Here is a 21,424-nt window from a genome sequence, read left to right on the forward strand (position 1 = left end):
TTAAAAAGGAAACCTTTCAGAAAAATTAAGGGAAAGTTGAGTTGGTTTGGGTATGAAAAGGGTCTTTTCAACACAAATGAAGTCTTAAGGGAAAAACGAGATACAAATGAGTAAAATTACTCTGAAGCAGTAAGGTCTCGCTTTCATCCTTCCTTTTCGTATGCTTGTATTGGAAGATTTCTAAGTTAATATTTGATTCTGTGAAAGAGGGTGTGCACTTTAAAGGTTCCAGTTTGTTGTAGGATTCTTAGTTCTTAAGTGTACCTCTTGGTTCCCAAGAACTGTAAAAACTCCCAATATGTCAAAGCACTCCATGCCTACTTATTCCTCTGATTTTCAGTTTCCTCCTTTTTATCCCCTGTGAATGCTTGTATTTTGGGGAACTCAAGATGTGTCTTAGATTTTAATAATCTATCAATTTTGTAGCAGGGAATTTTTCTACCTAGATTGCATGCTGCCAAAAGCCAGCATCTTACATTGACTCTTTACACATGCCTATGTTTGCTTGCTAAGGAGACCAGCAGGCTGTAATTCTGCCAGCGTAAAGGGTAGAAGTCATTGGAATGTTAAATGTAATAATGAATATATATGATCTTGTTGCCATTATTTTTAGTTATTTTATTAGCATTTTATCTCCTTACCTCATTTATCTCATTGCCTCTCTACAGAATCATTTTGTCGATATCCATAAAACGACTTGTTGAGGTTTTGATTGGGACTGCATCAAATCTATATAGATCAAGTGGGAAGAGCTGACATCTTGACAATATTGTCTTTCTATACATTAACATGGAGTATCTCTCCATTTATTTAGTTCTTTGATTTTGTTCATCAGAGTTTTGTAGTTTTCCTTATGTAGATCTTACACATATTTTGTTAGTTTTCTACCTAAGCATCTCATTTTTGGAGGTGTAATATAAAGGATATCATGTTTTTAATTTCAATTGAACTTATTTTTTGCTGGTGTGTAGGAAAGTGAATAACTTTCATATATTAAGCTTGTGTCCTGCAACCTTGTTATAATTGCTTCTTAGTTCCAGGAGTTAATCTTGTTGATTCTTTCAGATTTTCTGCATAAATGATCATATCATCTATGAACAAAGACACTTTTATTTCTTCCTTCCCAATCTGTGCACCTTTATTTCCTTTTCTTGTCTGATTACCGTATTTAAGAGATCCAAAGTGATGTTCAAAAGGAGTGGCGAAAAGGGACAACCTTGCCTTGTACCTGATCTTGGAAAATCTTTGTGTTACTCTCCACTAAATGTGACATTAGCTGAAGGTTTTTTGTGGATACTCTTTATCAAATTGAAGAACCTCCCTGTTATTCCTGGTCTACTGAGAGTTTTTTAATCATGAATTGGTGTAGGTTTTTTACAATGCTTTCTCTACATCTATTGATATGGTCATGTGACTTTTTTCTTTTGTGACTTTTAGCCTGTTGATGTGATGGATTACATTAATGATTTTCAAATGTTGAATAAGCCTTGCATATCTGGAATAAATACCACTTGTCCATACATCATTCAATTTTATTTGCTAATATTTCGTTAAGGATGTTACACCTATGTTCACGAGAGATACTGATCTATAGTTTTCTTGTAATGTCTTGTATAGTTTTATTATTGGGGTAATGCTGATATTATAGAATGAGTTAGCAAGTATTCCCTCTACATATATACTGTGAAAGAGATTACAGAGAACTGGTATACTTTCTTTCTTAAATATTTGGTAGAATCCACCTGTGGATCCAAATGTGTCTGGTGCTTTCTATATTGAGAGTTTAGTGATTATTGATTCAATTTCTTTAATAAATATAGGCCTATTTCCAGATTGTCTATTTCTTTGTGAGTGAGTTTTGGCAAATTGTGTCTTTCAAGGAATTGATTCATTTTATCTAGGTTGTCAAATTTATTAGCATAGACTTGTTCATAGTATTCCTTTATTATCCTTTTAATTTCCATGGGATCCCTAGTGATGTCCAATCTTTCACTTCTGATATTAGTAACTTGTATTCTCTCCCTCTCTGTCGCTTTTTTTTTAAATTGGCCTGGCTATAGGCTTATTGATTTTATTGACATTTCAAAAACAGAAACAGCTTTGTTTTCGCTGATTTTTTTCTATTGATTTCCTGTTTTCAGTTTTATTGATTTCTGCTCTAATAGTTATTATTTCTTTTCTTCTGCTTATTTGGATTTAATTTGCTCTTCTTTTGCTCGTTCCCTAAGGTGGAAACTTAGATTATTGATTTTAGATCTTTCTCCTTTTCTACTATATACATTTAATGCTATACATTTTCCTCTTTGCAGTGCTTTCACTACATCGCACAAATTTTGATAAGTTGTTTTCATTTTCATTTGGTTCAAAAAAATTTTTTGAGGAAGATTAACCCTGAGCTAACTGCTGCCAATCCTCCTCTTTTTGCCGAGGAAGACTGGCCCTGAGCTAATGTCTGTGCCCATCTTCCTCTACTTTATATGTGGGATGCCTACTACAGCATGGCTTTTGTCAAGTGGTGCCATGTCTGCACCCAGGATCCAAACCGACGAACCCGGGCTGCTGAAGCGGAATGTGCACACTTAACTGCTGCACCGCTGGGCCGGCCCCCAGTTCAAAATATTTTTAAAGTTTCTCTTGAGATTTCTTTTTTGACCTATGTGTTCTCTAGAAGTATGTTGTTTTATCTCCACGTATTTTGAGATTTTCAAGTTATTGATTTCTAGTTTTATTCCATTATGCTCTAAGGACAGATGTTGTATGATTTCTTTTGTTTCAAATTTGTTAAGTGTGTTTTTTGGCTCAGTACGTGGTCTATCTTGAATATTTCATGTGGGCTTGAGAAGCATGTGTTGCTGGATGAAGTAGTCTACAGATGTTTACTATATCCAGTTAACTGAGCTGTTGTTGAGTTCAGCTACGCCCTTACTGATTTTTTCCTGCTCCCTCTGTCCATTCGTAAGAGAGGGGTGTTGAAGTCCTCTGCTATGAGAGTGAATTAATCTATTTATTCTCGCAGTTCTATAAGTTTTTGCCTCATGTAGTTTGAAACTCTCTTGTTAGGAGTATACACCTTAAGGATTGTTATGTCTCCTTGGAGATTGACTCGTTTATCAGTGTGTAATACGTGTTCTTTTTCTGCAGTAACTTTCACAGCTTTGAATTCTGCTGTGTCCAAAATTAATATAGCTATGCTGCTTTCTTTCTTTTGATTAGTGTTAGGATAGTATATATTTCTCCATCCGTGGATTTTTAATCTATACGTGACTTTATATTTAAAGCTTGTTTCTCATAGACAACATATAGCTGGGTTGTATTTTTGGGTGCATTTAGACCACTGACATCCCAAGTTATCATTGATATATTCCGATTAATATCTGCCATCTTTGTTACTGTTTTCTATTTGTTGCTCTTATTTTTAGTTTCTATTTCTGTCTTTCACTCTTTCTTGCATTCAGTGGTTTTAATTGAGCATTCTTTCTTAGCATATCAGTTAAGTTTCTTTGTAAAATATATTTTGTGTTTGTCCTAGTGTTTATAATATGTTATTTACTTTATATAAATATGTATTTATTATATATAATACATTATATACAATGCATTTATATATTATATGATACATTATATATATAAATATTTACAACTAATGTAAGTAATTTTCAAATAACAATATACCACTTCATAGAATGTGTGAGTACCTTATAATAACAAAATAATCCTGATTTCTCCATCTCATCTTCTCTGTCATTGCAGTCATTTATTTCACTTATTGTATGAAATATATATATGTAATATATTTATTTATATATTTATCCTTTATTTATACATACATATATATTAATACATAAAAAACTGACATAAGCATATATATATTCATATACATAATCAAGTACATAGTTATTACTATTTTAAACAATCTGTTGTCTCTTAGCTCAATTAAGAACAAGAAAAATAAAAGTTTTTATTTTATCTGCACTTATTCCTTCCTCAATGCTTTTTTTTTTTTTTCCTTTTTCCCCCAATCCCCCCAGTACATAGTTGTATATTCTTCGTTGTGGGTCCTTCTGTTGTAGCATGTGAGATGCTGCCTCAGCGTGGTTTAATGAGCAGTGCCATGTCCGTGCCCAGGATTCGAACCAACGAAACACTGGCCGCCTGCAGCGGAGTGCACAGACTTAACCACTCAGCAACGGGGCCAGCCCCCCTCAATGCTCTTTTTAAAACATATTTAGATCCAAGTCTCTCATGTATGTTATTTTCCTTTTCCTTTTATCTTTGATTTTCTGTAATTTGAAAATGATACTCCTAGGTGTAGTTTTTTGATATTTTTCCTGGTTGATGTTCTCTGAGCTTCCTGGATCTGTGGTTTGGTTTCTGACATTAATTTGGAGAAATTCTCAGTCACTATTGTTTCAACATTTCTTCTGTTCCTCTCTCTCTTTCTTCTCCTTGTCCTTCCAGTATTCCCCTTGTGCATATGTTACACCTTTTACAGTTGTCCCAAACTTCTGTTTTTTTCAGTCCTTGTTCTCTTTGCTTTTTGGAGGTTTCTATTGAGATGTCCTCAGGCTCAGAGATTTTTTCTTTAGCTACGTCCAGTGTACTAATAAGCCTTTCAAAGTTATTCTTCATTTCTTTTACAGTGTTTTTGATCTCCAGCATTTCTTTTTTCTGAGAAAGATATCTAATTTTCTGCTCATATTGCCCATGTATTCTTTCTTGCTGTCCACTTTATAGATTATAGCCCTTTATTTGTTACTCATAGTTGTTATAAATTCCTGATCTCATAATTTCAAAATCTCTACCATTACTGGTTCTGATGATTGTTTTTCTCTTCAAATTGTGTTTTTTGGCCTTTGGTAGCCTTGTAATTTTTTCTTGATAGCCAGACATGAAGTGCTGCCTAATAGGAATGGTGTAAATTGGTCTTTAATCATGGGGTGAGTTTTAAGGGGAGGGAAAGAGTTCTATAGTCCTATGATTAGGTCTTAGTCCTTTAGTGAGCCTATGCCTCTGGACTGTGAATTTCACAATGTTTCTCAGTCCCCTTCCCCCGCCCTTAGTTGAGATAGGATGGCTAGAGTGGGCTGGAGTTGGGTATTTCCTTTCTGCTAGGCCAATAAGGCTCTGATAACCTACCCAGTATGTTAGGGTCTGGTTAACTTGTTTCTCCTGCATGCAGTCCTTGTTAAGAAGAGGAGGACGCTGTGGTATATTTCAAAATGGTTTCTTTTCCCTTCCTCCTGTGAAAGCATGAAATAATTTTTCTCCAATATTTACTGTGAGAACCTGGTTGATCTCCTGGAGGTAATTTCTCACAAAATTGTGAGTGCTCCCTGTGACTGTGTCTCCCTGGACCTTTAACTCTCAGAGCTGTCCACATGGAACATCCAGTCATTCACCAGCTACAGATGAGATTTCCCTACTCAGCAATTGTTTCCACTGAATTTCCCACTCGTGAGTCTCTGCTCTGGTAAGCCAGGACTGCCTGCAGGCACTTGTCTCTTTCTTCAGTCTTGGGGGACATGGTATGCCCTGTGTCCTCACCTCTCTTACAGATGCTAGAATTATTTTTAGGATGGAGTGGTGTCTTCACAACATGTGAAATCAGAAACACTGAATGCTTAATTTTAGAATTAGAAGCAAAGCAGCTATATAAAATCTACCATATATAAGATTTAAATTATAGATGTTAATATGTGTTACAGGTTTTCTTATTTAGTGTTTTTTACTATTGTTCCTATAGGCTGAAGTTTTTATTATTTTGATATATATTATTTTATGATTATAGGAGGATTTTATTTTTCACGTTTGTGTATTATGATATTTTATTGCAATACAAAGGAATTGGTGAATTGGAGTGGCAGAATGTTACAACACACCATGGATGATTCACTTGGCCTCAATTGTTTCACTTGTTTAGGAGACAAAGAATATACTTGCATTAGAAAAAAAATCAAAGATTAATATGATCTAAAAGTTATACCTTCAGGAAAAAATAGATTCTGGCCATTTAAGGGACAAATTTTAGAATTAAGAGCAGAACTAAAACAAATATTAGAGAGTCGTGACAAGCTGACTCACCATTAAGCCTAAAAATAGAAATTATGTTGGCATCTTTGTGATTAATATTCTCTTTCAAAGAAAATGACTAGGAGAATAGAGTAAATGTACAAAACGCAACAAAGCACTTAAAATTATGAAGCATGGAGATCAATGCAACACGATGGATAATATCGGTATGGCAAGAAATTTTGAATTGCTTAGTCAATGAAACAAGAAGCTGATTGGAGTCATTGCATTGAAAAGGTCAATATTCTCATTCTTTCCTGGATCCACACACCAAGCTTTTTGTCACCACAACTCCAGTCCAAATCCCCTTTTGAATGTCACCAATTTCCTCCAGATTGCCAAATACAGTAGCAATTCTTCATTTTATTGGATCTACTAGTAATACTGGATTATCCCTCCTTGAAACAATTTTGTTTCCCCTGTCTTCTGGATACCTTTCTCAATGCTGATCTATTTCCTTGCAAATTCATGCAGTTAATTAGATTTCAGTAGAATCTATATTCTGATGATGCTCAAATTGTCTCTAAGACCAACTTTTCCCTGAAATCTAGATTCTAAAGAAAACTGCATAATTGATATTAACTTAATGTCTCTCAAATTGCACGTTGATCCTGAAACTTGCTTCTCTAATTCCCCAACTTGCAAGTGAAGTTAGTCAGAACTCCAGTCTTCCAGCACCTCTGATCAAAAACCTTGGAGACCTTCTTAACTTCTCCCTTTCTCTCACACTTTATACTCAGTCCTTAAGCAATCTTCTTGTCCCTAACTTCAAAATAGATCCTGAATCTGACCAACTTTTACCACTCTACCTCTCTCACCTTTGCTTATCATCTCTTCTCTGATTTATTGCAGTGGCCCATAATTAATCTCTCTCCTTCCTTAACTGCATTTCTTTGTCACAAAATCATCAAAGCAATTCTTTTAAAATGTAAGTCACATCATGCCTCTACTCTACTCAAAATTCTAAGGGCATGGCATCTCAGTCAGAGTAAAATTTGACAGTTTCAACATGGCCTTTGGGACTCACGTGACATGGTGCTCTCTTTGACATTATCTCCTGCTGCTTTTCCTCCTGTGCATGTTCCTCCACCACACTGGGCTCCTTGTACTTTCTCCCCAAACCAAGCTGTGCTCCCATTACTTTCGACTGACTTTTAACTCTGCCTCTTTCGTAGCATGCATGTCTCCATTGTCCTGTCAGTTTAAATGTTCCCTAAACAGTGAGATCACTCCTAAGAATCTAGTTTAACAGTGTGCTCAGCCATAAGCTTCCTCCTCTTTAACTCTTTTTCCACTTAATCTATTCATTCTGCTTCTTAGTTCTCTTACAAACTGACATACAATGATTTGATTGTCTATTGTCTGCTTTTATCCCCACTAGAATGGACGTACAATAAGAGTAGTAGCTGTGTGTATCTTCAGTCTTAGAACAGCATTTGGCACCATAGTAGGCATTCATTAATAACTCGTGAATGAATGATTGAATATAAGAATAAATATTTTCTGTTTACGGTATAAGCCGTGAGTCAGGAAATGCTTGCATTAGTATACACAAGTATATTCATATCAATGAAATTTGTAAGATTAGTCATTTGGCTTTTATAGCAAATAATCTTTGTGCATTATGAAAGTGCATTTATACTTTTACTGAACAACTGAAATTTTTCTTTGCTTTATTCTGTCTTGTTTTCCTTTTCGACATAACAGTTCTTTCAAATGATCACATGGCACTTTGATATGACTCTTAGTGAATTTAAAGTCATTTATACCCTGCCTTTGTACTGTATAAGATTTTCATGACATCCGTTTATTTGTATTATCTTTACATTTAGCCTTACTTTATTTCCGCACAGTCTTTCCCCTTTACTTTAATATCCTTAAATATTTATTTTTTATTTCACCATATTTCTATATGCCATCTAAACTTCAAGACTAGGAAGAGGCAGAACATATGCACACATACACACACCCGCATACAGAAAGATACAGTTTATAGACAAATAAATGTCACAGTGGCAATAAGTGAAGTATATATACATTGTCTTTTATTTGTAATTTGTAAATATGTTAAAATTATATGAAATTTCAACCAAGAGGATATGGCCTAAACATATATCTAACTTTTATAATCAACCAAAGAGTCAATTCAGTAGATGAGTTTAATGAATGCAGTGACTATTTTGGAGTGTTCTGATTTAAAGTCAAACACAAAAGTTTTAGTAGGACTCTTTTGTCCACTTTTCCACCCCTATAAATAGTATTTTATTCTTAACAGAACTATCATAAGTTACTGGCACATCTTCTCTTGCATTGCGTGGGCTTCTGAAAGATGGGACCATGTTCTATTCCTTGCTAAAACCAAATTGTAGCTACAGCAGTGTTCTATTATCTAATATGCACTTTTAAATGAATTAACTTCACAAGAAAAATAACTGATTTCCAGATTTTCCAAGTCCTTTTATAGCACAATGATTAAATGATTTGATTGAATTATGATATTTATAAAGTAGATTTTATGCATACAAGAATTAAATGATGGGATAGCCCACAGATTGTTATCATCAAGAAGTCAAGCAGTGGCTCTGATGTAATTCTCAGCCTGACCTCCTTTTGGACACAATCTACTTCAAAGTGTATGGGGTTTTTTTATGAACTGAGGTCAGAAATACTGATCAATGATATAGGACTTAGAAATTTCTCTATACATAAAGAGATTGTGTGATTATGTTCAGTAGAAAAGACGTTTACATGGTAAAATCCTTCTGAAGACATCTTTGGAGAAATGTTTATTTTATGGAAAGTAAACAAGAAAAAAGCGAAGATTAAATTTAGTGGTTTTTTCCTTTTCGGAGCGAGGTGTTTTGGCCATGAATAAAATACATTTAAATACCCATAAGTGATAATTTTAGAGTTAAGTTAAATCCTCATGATAGATAAGGATGGAATTTTTTGAAAAGCTGTGTTCAAAGAAAGAACAAAGATCATATTACCCCAGGTCAAAATCTTTTGCATATTGACTTTCAATGTTTCCAGTGAATCATGTATAAGCCTGTTAGAATATCTAATGAAATGTATGCCAAATTAAAAGAATCTTCTGCCAGTTTTTGCTCTTCCAATTTTATAGGAAGAAGAAAGAGAGGCATGGTGAAAATATGTAGCTTTCTCACTCAGAAATGTTTCCTTTCCTATGCATATCAGTTGTTGGAAATGTAGAGATTCTATTTCATGATTTATTTATAGGTTTTTACCTCACACACTTTTGCACAGTACAATTGTTATAATGAAAGTTTCTGTTGTCAGCGTGACTCCTTTAAGATATAAGTGAATTTCGCATGGGGAAAAAAACAGGGCTGGATCCCACCATAATTTTCTAAGCTTGGATATTTAGTTACACTTTTATTCATTGTTGAATGCTAACCTGGGGTTTTAATGGTTTGTAGCAATATTAATGTTTTCTGAGGATATTGGTCTATAGGATATTCTTGCCTCTTAACCTCATGGGACAGATTCAATTCCTTTTGGCATATGTCTCCCTGTGCTGCTTTCTTTACTTGACTACCTATTTGAGTATTTACCTGCCATAGAATTATAAAATCTAACCATTATGTAGGAAACTTAGAGGACATTTAGTCAAATGCCACATATTAAGTGCATGCTCTCTGCATGGAATTTTTGCAATTTCGGCTTATCCTAAGAGTTATTAACAACTGTTATGTTAATAATGAGAGTGAGTTTATTCATTTATTCATTCTTTAACAGATAATTACTGAGCACCTAGGAACTGCCTGGTACTGAGTTAGGCCCCATGGAAGATAAAGAGTTATGAATCAGTAATGGACACTGATAGCTCACTGGCTTCGACCCATATGTTTTATAGATGTCTTTCTTCTAGTGAAAATAATTCAGCTTAATTTTTATAACCTAATTTTAATTTCCATCAAATATTAACATTTTGATATATATAAAATCATATGGAAATAAATAGTTAAAATATAGATGAATTGATATTTTAAAAAATAGATCCCTTCTATAGATCCCTATAGAAGTTTAAAATCTCTATATACATCTTGCTGGTCTCCTAAATAGGCTGACTTCTCTACCTTCATTATTAGATTAAATTGGACCTTATCTTTTTTCAATGTCCAGGGATTTTCTCCCAGCATTGGAGGAATAAGAACAGGGTGGCTTTGATTCCTATTAATTCACCGTGCTCTTTATAAGAAAAGCTAATTGTTTTAACTTGCGTTCACACATTACCTTCATATGACAGCTTTATACAAATGATCAGTCCTTATATATATAATACTATTCCTCTGAGAGCCCTGAGTCTTTTGACGTCAACAGTATTATTTAACGTAGACATAACCTTCTCAAGCTTGCAGATCTGTTATTCTAATTTTAGAGAGAGAGAAATTGAAATAGAGATGAGTTAAGTGAATTGCTGTAGGCTACACAGTAAGCAACATTTCCAGGTATAAAACAGCCGCACTCCTGCTAAGTACACAAAACGCTTAATAATCTGCCACAGGAAGGATAATCTGGAATGCTTGTATCAATCAATCAAATGCCTTTGGAAACTGAAAGACTAAGCTCTCTCTTTTTCAGCGAAGGTACCTTCATTCTAAACTCCTAATCTTTGGTATAAATTGGAAGAAAAGTTAATCATGACAGCTACGTGAAATACCTCTGTGTCTAAGATTCTCTTTTAATTTGATACAATCTTAAGGAAAGACTCCCTTTTTCTCAAGTTGAACTACCCTTAAAATGTTTTCCTTCAAAATATTACCCCATACCATTACCACAGGACCTCTATTAAGGTTCAAATTAATATTTTAATTCCAATTAATGTATTTTCTTTGACTCAAAAGTTATTTAAAATTATGATTTTTATTTTCAAGCACTGAATCATAATGAGAGTTTTTAGCATAATTTTATTGTGTTCAGTAAATATGTTATATATTATTTTAGTTCTTAGAAATCCATATGAATGTACCATTGTCTCATCACCATTTATTGAAAGAATCACCTTACCAACATTTTTTAAAATCATTAGGCCAAATATGTGTGGATTTATTTCTGCATTCTATTTTCCGGTTACATTGATCTATAAATTAATCCTTATGCCCATACTGTATATTTATAATGTCAGGTAGCATGAGAACTCCAATTTTGTTCTTACCTTAAAAAACTGTTTCAGTTCAGCAAGGCACTTGGTATATTGCTAATTTTATGTAGGTTTATCAGCAGTTTTTTGTAGTGTTCATTGTTTAAAACATAACTATATGTTATTTAATGTATCCTTATTTTTCATTCTTTTTATGCTATTTATTGGATTCAGAAAATTTAATTTCCATTTTTTCTTTGCTAATATGTAGAAATATAATTGATTTTCATAATTTATCTTAATAATTATGCCTTTGACCCATGCGTTGCTTAGGAGTATGGAACTTATTTTCCAAGTGTTTTGGAATTTTTCACATATGTTTCTAATACTAATATCTAGTTTTTCTCCATATTTTTAAGAGAACATGCCACATGATTTCAATCCTTTTTAAATTTATTAAAACATATTTTATAGTTTAGCATATATAAAAAATAAAGCAAGTGAAAAAAATTGTTCTAATTAAGATAAACATCAGGGGCCAACGCGGTGGCATAGTGGTTAAGTTTGCGTGCTCCACTTCGGTGGCCCAGAGTTCACATGTTCAGATCCTGGGTACAGACCTATCACTGCTCATCAAGCCATGCTGTGGTGACATCCCACATAAAATATAGGAAGATTGGCACAGATGTTAGATGAATGACAATTTTCATCCAGCAAAAAGAGGAAGATTGGCAACAGATGTTAGCGCAGGGCCAATCTTTCTCAAAAAAAATATAAATCTCATAGTGATAATTTAAATTAACGAAGAAGATACATAAACACTACAGTATATGCTCCCAAAGACATGGTCTAAATATGCAAAACAAAATAGAATTAGAATGAGAAATAGGCAAATGTACCACCATAGGGAAGATTTTAATATGGCTTTTGGTAACTGATAGAACAACGTACCACAAAGTTTTTCAGTCTCTCTTCAGGTGCTCTGCTGTCTAGCCTGCTTGAACTCTTCATATATTGCAAAATTCAGCACAGACCTTTCTCATAGCCCTTGTCAATATTATTTTCCTTCTCTTAAAAGCCTTGCCTAATATTTTTGCTTCCCATTCTGGCCCAATTAGTTAAAATGCTATAACCTCTAAAGAGGTTTTCCGATTCTCCTTCCTTCCAAGGTTAAATGGCTAATATCTCTTGAATGTTTATTCCGTGAAAGGCACTATGCTAATAAATTTACTTAACCATCTAATTTACCTTTACAGGAAACTGTTAGTTATGATTATGCTAATTTTGTACATCACGAAGTTGAGGTTCGTGCAGGTTGACTAACTGGTTAGGTTTAAACATTTTCTATGTGACAAACTGAGATTTACACCGAATTGCTCCTACTCCAATGCCTGTGTTCTGAAGTTCTATTCTAAATTCCATTGTATCTTTTCTGATCTCTGTTGGTGTGAACCACTTTATAGCATGTCCCAGAGACTAGTTAGGTTTCTTGTTGTTTGTAACAATTGACCTGGATTTTAGTCACATCCCCTTTGGGAAAGGACAAAGGCCAAAAGCACAATTTCTAGAAGCAAGAACAAATACTTGTAATTTTCATTCTCTGTACGTAGCTACATATATATCTTTAATTATATGTGCGTGTGTGTGAATGTGTGTAAATTTTTAATTGAATTTACTTGAACAAGAGTCCCCATACATGGTATTGCCTAAGGTAGAATACTTTTATGGCTAAATCTGTGGTATTTGGTTTTCTGCATACCATCTCTGCAAAAGCATCAGTTAAACATCTACACATTGATGAAGAAATTCAATCTAACATGTAGCACAGTTCTTTGGAGCCCTTGTCATTTTACTCTCTGGAGAAGGCAGGGATTATCAGTAGAAAAACAAGAGCCACCTCACTAAGAATTCCCTTGGGCCTCAGTGATGCCACACAAATTCATTTTGGGATTAGTTTATTCAGACAAATTATTAGAGAAAAAGGCAGGGCAAAATGTTCTCAGCTACAGTCACGATGAGTTCTTAAGAGATGTATTTACTTATCAAGGACAAAAAAGGTTCCACAGAATACTGTGTTCTTGGTTCTAAAGTGCCCTTCAGGGTAGCATAGATGAAAAAAGAATTAACTAGCAAATTAAGTAAATTCTGCTTCAAAGCTTTGATTGAAATGAGTGTTTAATAAACATTTTCTTTTTTTGGTAGCAACTCATTGATTTTTTTTCTGAATGAGATTAAGCATTTGTTTTAAAAGGATAGAAACTAAACCAACAAATAAGAACCTCTTTTTACTCATTTTAAGTTACTGTATAAACCGTGGAACAAAACCCAAATTGGAAATCAAAACAGTGTTAAAAAGTCAACTACAATTGACTTGTCCTATTATGGCAAATAATTGCATTTTTTAACTTTCTCATAATTGCTAGATTTAAAGAGCAAAGCAAGAATATTTAGTGTTTATCCTCTCCAAATATTTCCACCGCATGAGAAGAAAACTAAATTATATTGAACACCAAACTAAAATGTATACAGCCAGACTCCATGCCTGGCAGAGTTACATATGAAATTCATGCAAGTTTCAAACTGTAAATTGGAGATCATTATCCCCACTTAGCAGAATAAGAAAGACTGAAACATAGAGAAATGAAAGAGTTCCACCTAAGTCTCAAAGGCAGGCAGTGGCAAAGCCAGGATTTATATTTAGGCCTTACTAACTTTCTAAAACATTGCTTGCTCCTCTTGCCACTTTGCTAATTTCTGCTGGGCATAAAGAAATGAGGAAATTAGCACTTGACTTACTTAGAGGTCAGAGGTTCATACTCCACTAAGCAGCCGTCTTTCCCAGGAGCCCAGTGTTCCACTTGGGAAATAATGAAGCTTCCAAATTGACAGATTAGTTTTCCAGTAGAGTGATAATTACCCGTCATGGTAACTGCCTACCTTTAAGTATCTCTTAATGTTGATCAGCATATTATCATTTCATTATTATTTCCTTTCTAAGTAAGTGTATTGAGTTGCTCCAAGTGAAGTCCAATGGTTTTGAGGGCAGATACAAGTCAGATTTTCTGAGTTTACCCAGCTCTGCTTTTCATTCTGTGAAACTGGGCATAATTGTGTCTTCTCTGTGCTTTGATTTCTGGACTGCAAACTACAGATTCAAATAGTAGCTACCTTAAAGTGTTGTAGGAATTTAATGAATTTATAAGCGAAAAGCTCTCAGAACAGTGCTTTTCATATTGTAAGCCAAATACTGGCTTCCATTATTATACTTATAGGTAGTTGCAACAAAAATGTAATTTAGACAAATGGATACTTTGATATCTTTCTTTTTCCAGAATGTGTAAGTAAATTCCCTGGATGCTATTCATATTCAACCCCAGTTGTAAAGCAAAAAAGAAAAAAATCTATTCTAAATTCCCATAGTGATATTCTGTTTCGTTGTCAGAAATGTTTGGAAAGACAATACCATTACTTGTAATCCTTTTGATACTACAGCAATTCTTAAAGTTTCATCTAGTGCATAGAAATTACCCATTATTGACACATTGTTACTAAATTAGTTAATTGACCATGGCTTGTAATTAAATCTGAGGTGGCTATTAAATTATTCACGCTGTAAATAAATTAATGCTCAGAGATTTTGCTTTCACTTTTTGAATATTTGATTAGTACTCCTTATTCTGTAACTTACCCATTTTCATTTCAAATGGGCTATAATTTTTCACAGATGGTCACTATGAACCCATAAAAAGTTGGTGTGACTAATTTGAGTTTACTCTGCTTTGTCTTGAAAAGCTTTTCAGTTGTTCTTTGCAAAGTTTCTAATTGCATCTGACAGACTGATGCAGCATCTATCTTTGAAGTGTGGCTTCCATGTAATGGGGCTGACTTTCTGACAAATGCATCAAAATCAACTTCATGTCTCAAAATTGCTTCCTTGTGAGATTATAAATAATTCTATCAAATTATGGCCAAATTACAATGGCCAACATGAGATGAAATGTGACTACTATAATATAATGTAGATGGTAGAGAACGATGGGCACAGATCATGGCTTCAAATGTTCAATTTATAGTGTCATCTCTGTGTCTATACAGCCCTCTGTATGCACACCCATATACTCACACACACACACTCAGAGTATCCTCTTATGGCACTGTAGACAAATTATGTAAAAGAGTAGGTTCCAGAAACTGCTCTGTTCAATTCAGTCAATGTTTATTGACCTCTTCTATGAGGTCCTGATATTCTGCTAGGTTTTCAGAGTTGAAAGATCATAATTTGTTTTTTCTGCACAGCCAATAGTTTAGGAGGAAAATTATTATCAAGTAAAAAAGAAAGACATGTAAGAAGATAATGGCTATATGACATGGTAAGTGGTACAACAGAGGCAAGCTCAGGGTTTTACTGGAGCACAATACAGGCACTTTTGAATGGCCAAGAAAAGTTTCTCATTGAAGATGTTGCCTGGATGCTCACTGTCTTGACGGGAGGTTAAGGAAGGCTGTCGAGGCATTTCCGTCATCATAGGTTTCACAGAAGCAGTGCTGCCTTTGTAGAGTAGCCTGGTGGCCTCACTGGCCATCTTGATGATTCTAGAGGGTTAGATATAAACAAAAAGTTCCAAATACGTAACCAGTTAATGACTTCCCTTTCCAGAAAATTCTATTCACAAAACTTTAAGATTTCTGTCCGCTAACATTTTTCTGTTACTATAGTGTGTATAATAATCTTTTTTGGGTCCATTTACATACATTTAAACAATTCTAATTAAGTATGACACTACGTTATGCTAAATATATGAAGTCAAATAAGATATGTTCCCTGTCCTCAGAGGTCTCACATTCTAAGAGAGAGAGACACACACATAAATTCACGCAATAGATCCTGGTGCCATGAGCACTGTTTGTGCAGGTTGGAGTAGAGACCCTGCAAAGGAGGAATTGATGATTCTACTTGGAAACCAAGGAAAGAGCACAGCAGAAGTGGCTCTTGGGTGAATTCCTCAGTGACATGAGTGGATGTCTTGAGAAACAAGCAAAAGGAATGGGCAAGGGAGTTATGTGAAGACAGTATCAGGAAGCCTTACAGCTAATAAATGCAAAATCTTTCCTTCCCTCAAATAACTTGATTTAACACGTTTACAAATAAAAACCAGCAATCCTAATTCTTTCATATTTCTTTCAAGTTGATATATTAGCAAAAAATTATCTTTTAATTTATTATCACAGTGATCACTGTATTTATTGAACTTCATGATTCCTTACTTATATCAAAAGTACTACCAATATTAAGTCAATGACGTCTTCAGTGGGCATTGCTGGGATGATTATTATAAACTGCAGAGCATCTACTACTATCATTGTTTAAATAGTTGGAGCTCACTTTATGAAAGTTCTTATCCTAGCACATTCAGGCTGCTATCACAAAAATAGCGTAAGCTGAGTGACTTATAAACAACAAACATTTACTTTTCATAGTTCTGGAGGCTGGAAGTCCACTCTCAAGACACTGGCAGATTCAGTGTCTGGTGAAGGCCCTCTTCCTGGTTCATAGTTGGCCATCTTCTCATAGTGTCTTCACGTGGGGGAAGGGGTGGGGGAGTTCTCTGAAGCCTGTTTTGTAAAGGAGCTAATTCCATTCACGAGGGCTCTGCCCTCTTGACCTAATCTCCTCCCAAAAGCTCTATCTCTTAATATCATAATCTAGGGAGTAAGAATTTCAACATACGAATTTTAGGGGGACACAAACGTTCAGATCATTGCAGTGTGTAAAAATAGAAATGGTGGCTATCATTATCAGTCAGAGTGTTAGTCTGACTAAATTAGGCAGACAGTGAACTCATGACAAAGATGTAAGATAGTGGAAATTGCGCAGGATCACCAAGAGGGCTTGAAAGCCTGGCTCAGAGAGTGGGGAGTGAGGTATATCACTCACAGTCATGCCACAGAGCCAGCGATATGACGCTGTCTCAATCATCACTTCACCTTGCACTGGTGGCTCCACTTATACCAGATGCCAGCCACTCAATGATGCTGGTACAACTGCCACTGCTGCCCTGTGACTCCATATGATTGGAACTGTCCCAGGGTACTCTGCAGTGTCTGTATCTTTGTATCAATGACTCCTGATTCAAAGTCTGGGTCACTTGTATCTGACTGATGGGACCTAAGTGATGTTTCTATACATTCACTGCAAACCTGGGAAAGCAAGGCATCTGACATGAAATATGTTTATTACACTACTCAAACAAATTGTGGGTAGGTTTTCCATACTGAAATAGTATTGTTTCCATGGGCTACTTCAACACAGAATCATGGCAGAGTATGAACTTAGTTGAATCCAGTTGTGTGTGAAACTTGAAACAAAACTAGAATGTTTAACTTGGGATTTCGAGGAAAATAAAAGACTCATAAACTATTATTTGTAAGAGTTAATGTGTGTGTTTGGGGGCATTAATTTATGGGGGAGAGTTCTAGAAAAGATGGCACTATAAGTGCTACGGGGTGAGGAGCACCAGTGTCTCCCCAGGTATTTTGGGAAGCTGGATCTAGGCTCACTGAATGAAACAAGAGACTGGGGTAAATTTCTTGCATCCTTTGATGGAGACAGAGATAGAAAATACGAATTAGATAAGAATGTGTATTCTGCTCTTGTTGAGTGAAGTGTGTTACAGATGTCTGTTAGGTCTACTTGGTTTAGAGTGATCTTCAAGTTACATGGGAATTGTTATTCCTTTGTAGCTCTATTACTTTCCCATTTTTGTTGTATTATTCTTATTAATATTAAATTTCTGTACGTCACAAACCCAACAATACTTTGTTATATTTATTACTTTATATAATTTTATGTCTTTTAAGGAAGTTGAAAGGAAAAAAGAGAACAAGTATGTATTTATGGCTTTGCTATATTAACTTTCTTATTCATCATTTTTAGTTTTCTTCATTTGTTCCTATGGATTTGACAAAATCTGGAGTCATTTCCTTAGCCCAATACAAATTTTCTTCCATGACTTCCTTTGTATTCTTCATGGCAAATATATTATACATACATTTATATATGTTATAGGGCCAACACTATGTTGTATACGTATTATTTTCTATAATTACTTTTAAAATCTGTTTAGAAGAAAGGAGAAAAAATATACATTTGCACTGTTTTATATAAAGACATAATTATCCTTACTAGTGAGTGCTTTCTGTTTTTTCATGTGGATTGAATTATCGTTTGAGGTCATTTGCTTCCAGCCTGAAGAACTTCCATTAGTGTTTCTTGTGAAGTGGATCTCATAGCAACAAATTATCTCTATTTTTTCCCAGTTTTATTAAGGTATAATTGACAAAAAACAATTATATATGTTTAAAGCATACAGTGTGATGTTTTTGATATATATATATACACACATTGTGAAATTATGACAATCAAGCTAATTAGCCCATCCATCACCTCACATAGATATCATTGTTTTCTTTTTTTTTTTTTGTGATGAGGACGCAATATCTACTTTCTTAGCAAATTTCATGTATACAATACAGTGTTATTAACTATAGTCACCATGCTGTATATTAGATTGCCAGAATTTATTCATCATATATAACTAAAATTTTGTACCTTTTGATCATCATCTTCCTATTTCTCCCACCACTCAGGCCCTGGCAACCACCATTCTACTCTCTGCTATTATGAGTTCAGCTTTTTTAGATTCCTGATATAAGTGAGATCATATAGGATTTGTCTTTCTGTGTCTAGTTTATTTCCTTTAGCATAATGTCCTTCAAGTTCATTCATGTTGTCAAAATGACAGGATTTCCTTCTTCTTTAAGGCTGAGTAATATCCCATTATATATATGTACCACATTTTCTTTATCCAATCATCTGTTGATGGACACTTAGGTTGTGTCTGTATCTTGGCTACTATGAATAGTGCTGCAATAAACATGAGAGTGGAGATATTTCTTCAAGATCCTGATTTCGTTTCCTTTGTATGCTTACCCAGAAATAGCATTGCTGGATCATAAGGTAGTTCTATTTTTAATTTTTTGAGGAAACTGTACACTGTTTTCTGTAATGACTGTACCAATTTACATTCACACAAACAGTGCACGTGTTCTTTTTTCTCCACATCTTCACCAAATTTTATCTTTTGTCTTTCTGATAATAGCTATTCTAACAAGTGGTATCTCATTGTGGTTTTGATTCACATTTCCCTGACGACTAGTGATAAAAGCGTCTTTTTATATGTCTGTTGGCCTTTTATATGTCTTTCTTTTGAGAAGTATCTATTCAGGTTCTTTGCCGATTTTTTTTGTTATTAGTTTTTTTGCTATTTAGTTGTTTGAGTTCCTTATATATTTTGGATACTAACTCCTTATCAGATGTGTGGGTTATAAATATTTTCTCCCATTTTGTACATTGTCCCTTCACTCTGTTGATTGCTACCTTTATTGTACAGAAGCTATTTACAATAAACTATCTGAAAAAGAAATTAAAAAAACAATCCCATTTATAATAACATAAAAAAATACCTAGGAAAAATTTAACCAGGGAAGTGAAAGATCTGTACACTGAAAATTATGAAATATCCATGAAAGAAATTGAAGAAGACAAATAAAGGAAAAGGTATCCAATGTTCATGGATTCTAAAAATTAATAATGTTAAAATGTCCATGCTAGCTAAAGCAACCTATGGATTCAATACAGTCCCTATCAAAATTCCTGTGGCATTTTTCACAGAAATAGAGAAAAAAATCTTAAAATTCATATTGAACTACAAAAGATCCCAATAGCCAAAGAATACTTGAGCAACAATAAAGTTAGTGACATCACATTTCCTGGTTTCAAAATATATTACAAAGCTGCAGTAATTGAAGCAGTACAGTACTGGCATAAAGACAGATATATAAATACCAATGGAACAGAGTAGAGAGCCCAGAAATAAACCCATACTTATGTAGTCAACTGATAGTCAACAAGGGTACCAAGAATACACAATGGAGAAATGATAACCTCTTCATTAAATGCTGTTGGGAAAACTGAATATCCACATTCAGAATAATAAAATTGGACCTTTATTTCACACCATATACCAAAATCAGCTCAAAATGGATTAAAGACTTCATAGTAAAACCTGAAATTTTAAAACTGTTAGAAAAAAATGTGTGGAAGAAGCTTCTTGACATTGGTCTAGTCATTGATTTTTTGGATAAGACCCCAGAAGTGCAGGCAACAAAAGCAAAATAGGTAAGTGAGATTTCATTTCAATTTTTATTGGAGAAAATCTTTTGTCCTCATTTTTGAAAGATAGCTTTCCTGGATATAAGACCCTTTGTTGACAGTTTTTTTTTTTTTTCCCCTTTGAGCACTTTGAATACGTTATTCCACCATCTTCTTAATAGTGAGTCTTTTTTTTTCTTGCTACTTTCAAGATTTTTCCTTCTTTTTGATTGTCAGTATTTTTGCTATGATGAGTCTCTTTGTGGATCCCATTGTGTTCATCCTATTTATAGTTTGTTGAGCTTCCTGGATTGGTAAATTAGTGTTTTACAATAAATTCAGAAAGTCTTCAGCCGTTGTTTCTTCAAATATATTTTCTTATCCCTATCTCATCTCTTTTTATCACTTTCACTAGGCGTGTGTTGGTGCATTTGATGGTATCCCACATTTCTCTGAGACTTTATTCATTTTTCTTTATTCTGTTTTCTCTCTGTTCTTTGGATTACATAATCTTTATCAACCTATATTCGAGTTTACTAACTCTTCTTCTTGGTTGTTCATATCTGCTGTTGAGCCCCTCTAATAAATTTTTCACTTCAGCTATTATACTTTTCAACTCCAGAGTTTTCATTTGCATCTTTTTCAGTAATATCTTTTTATTAGATTTGTCTTTTTATTAATATTTTCCATTTGATTCAACATTCTCATAGCACCTTACTTTACTCCTTTAATCATGGTTTCCTTTAGTTCTTGATATATTTGTAATGGCTATCTTGAAGTCTCTGTTAAATTGAACACCTAGTTGTTCTCACAGGCCTTTCCTGTTGCCTACTTTTCTTTTGTGTATGGGTCATATTTTCTTGTTTCTTTATATGTGTCATGATTATTCTTAAAAACTGGTAATTTAAGATAATATTGTAGCAACTCTGGGTACTGGTCCATCCTTCTGAGCTTGTTAATGTTATTTGCATGTTTACTTGGCTAGATTATGTTAGTAAAATCTCCCCCTCATTCCACTCCTGCATTGTGAAGCCTCTGAT

This window comes from Equus przewalskii, chromosome 14 (assembly GCF_037783145.1).
Source record: "Equus przewalskii isolate Varuska chromosome 14, EquPr2, whole genome shotgun sequence".
Lineage (NCBI taxonomy): Eukaryota > Metazoa > Chordata > Mammalia > Perissodactyla > Equidae > Equus > Equus przewalskii.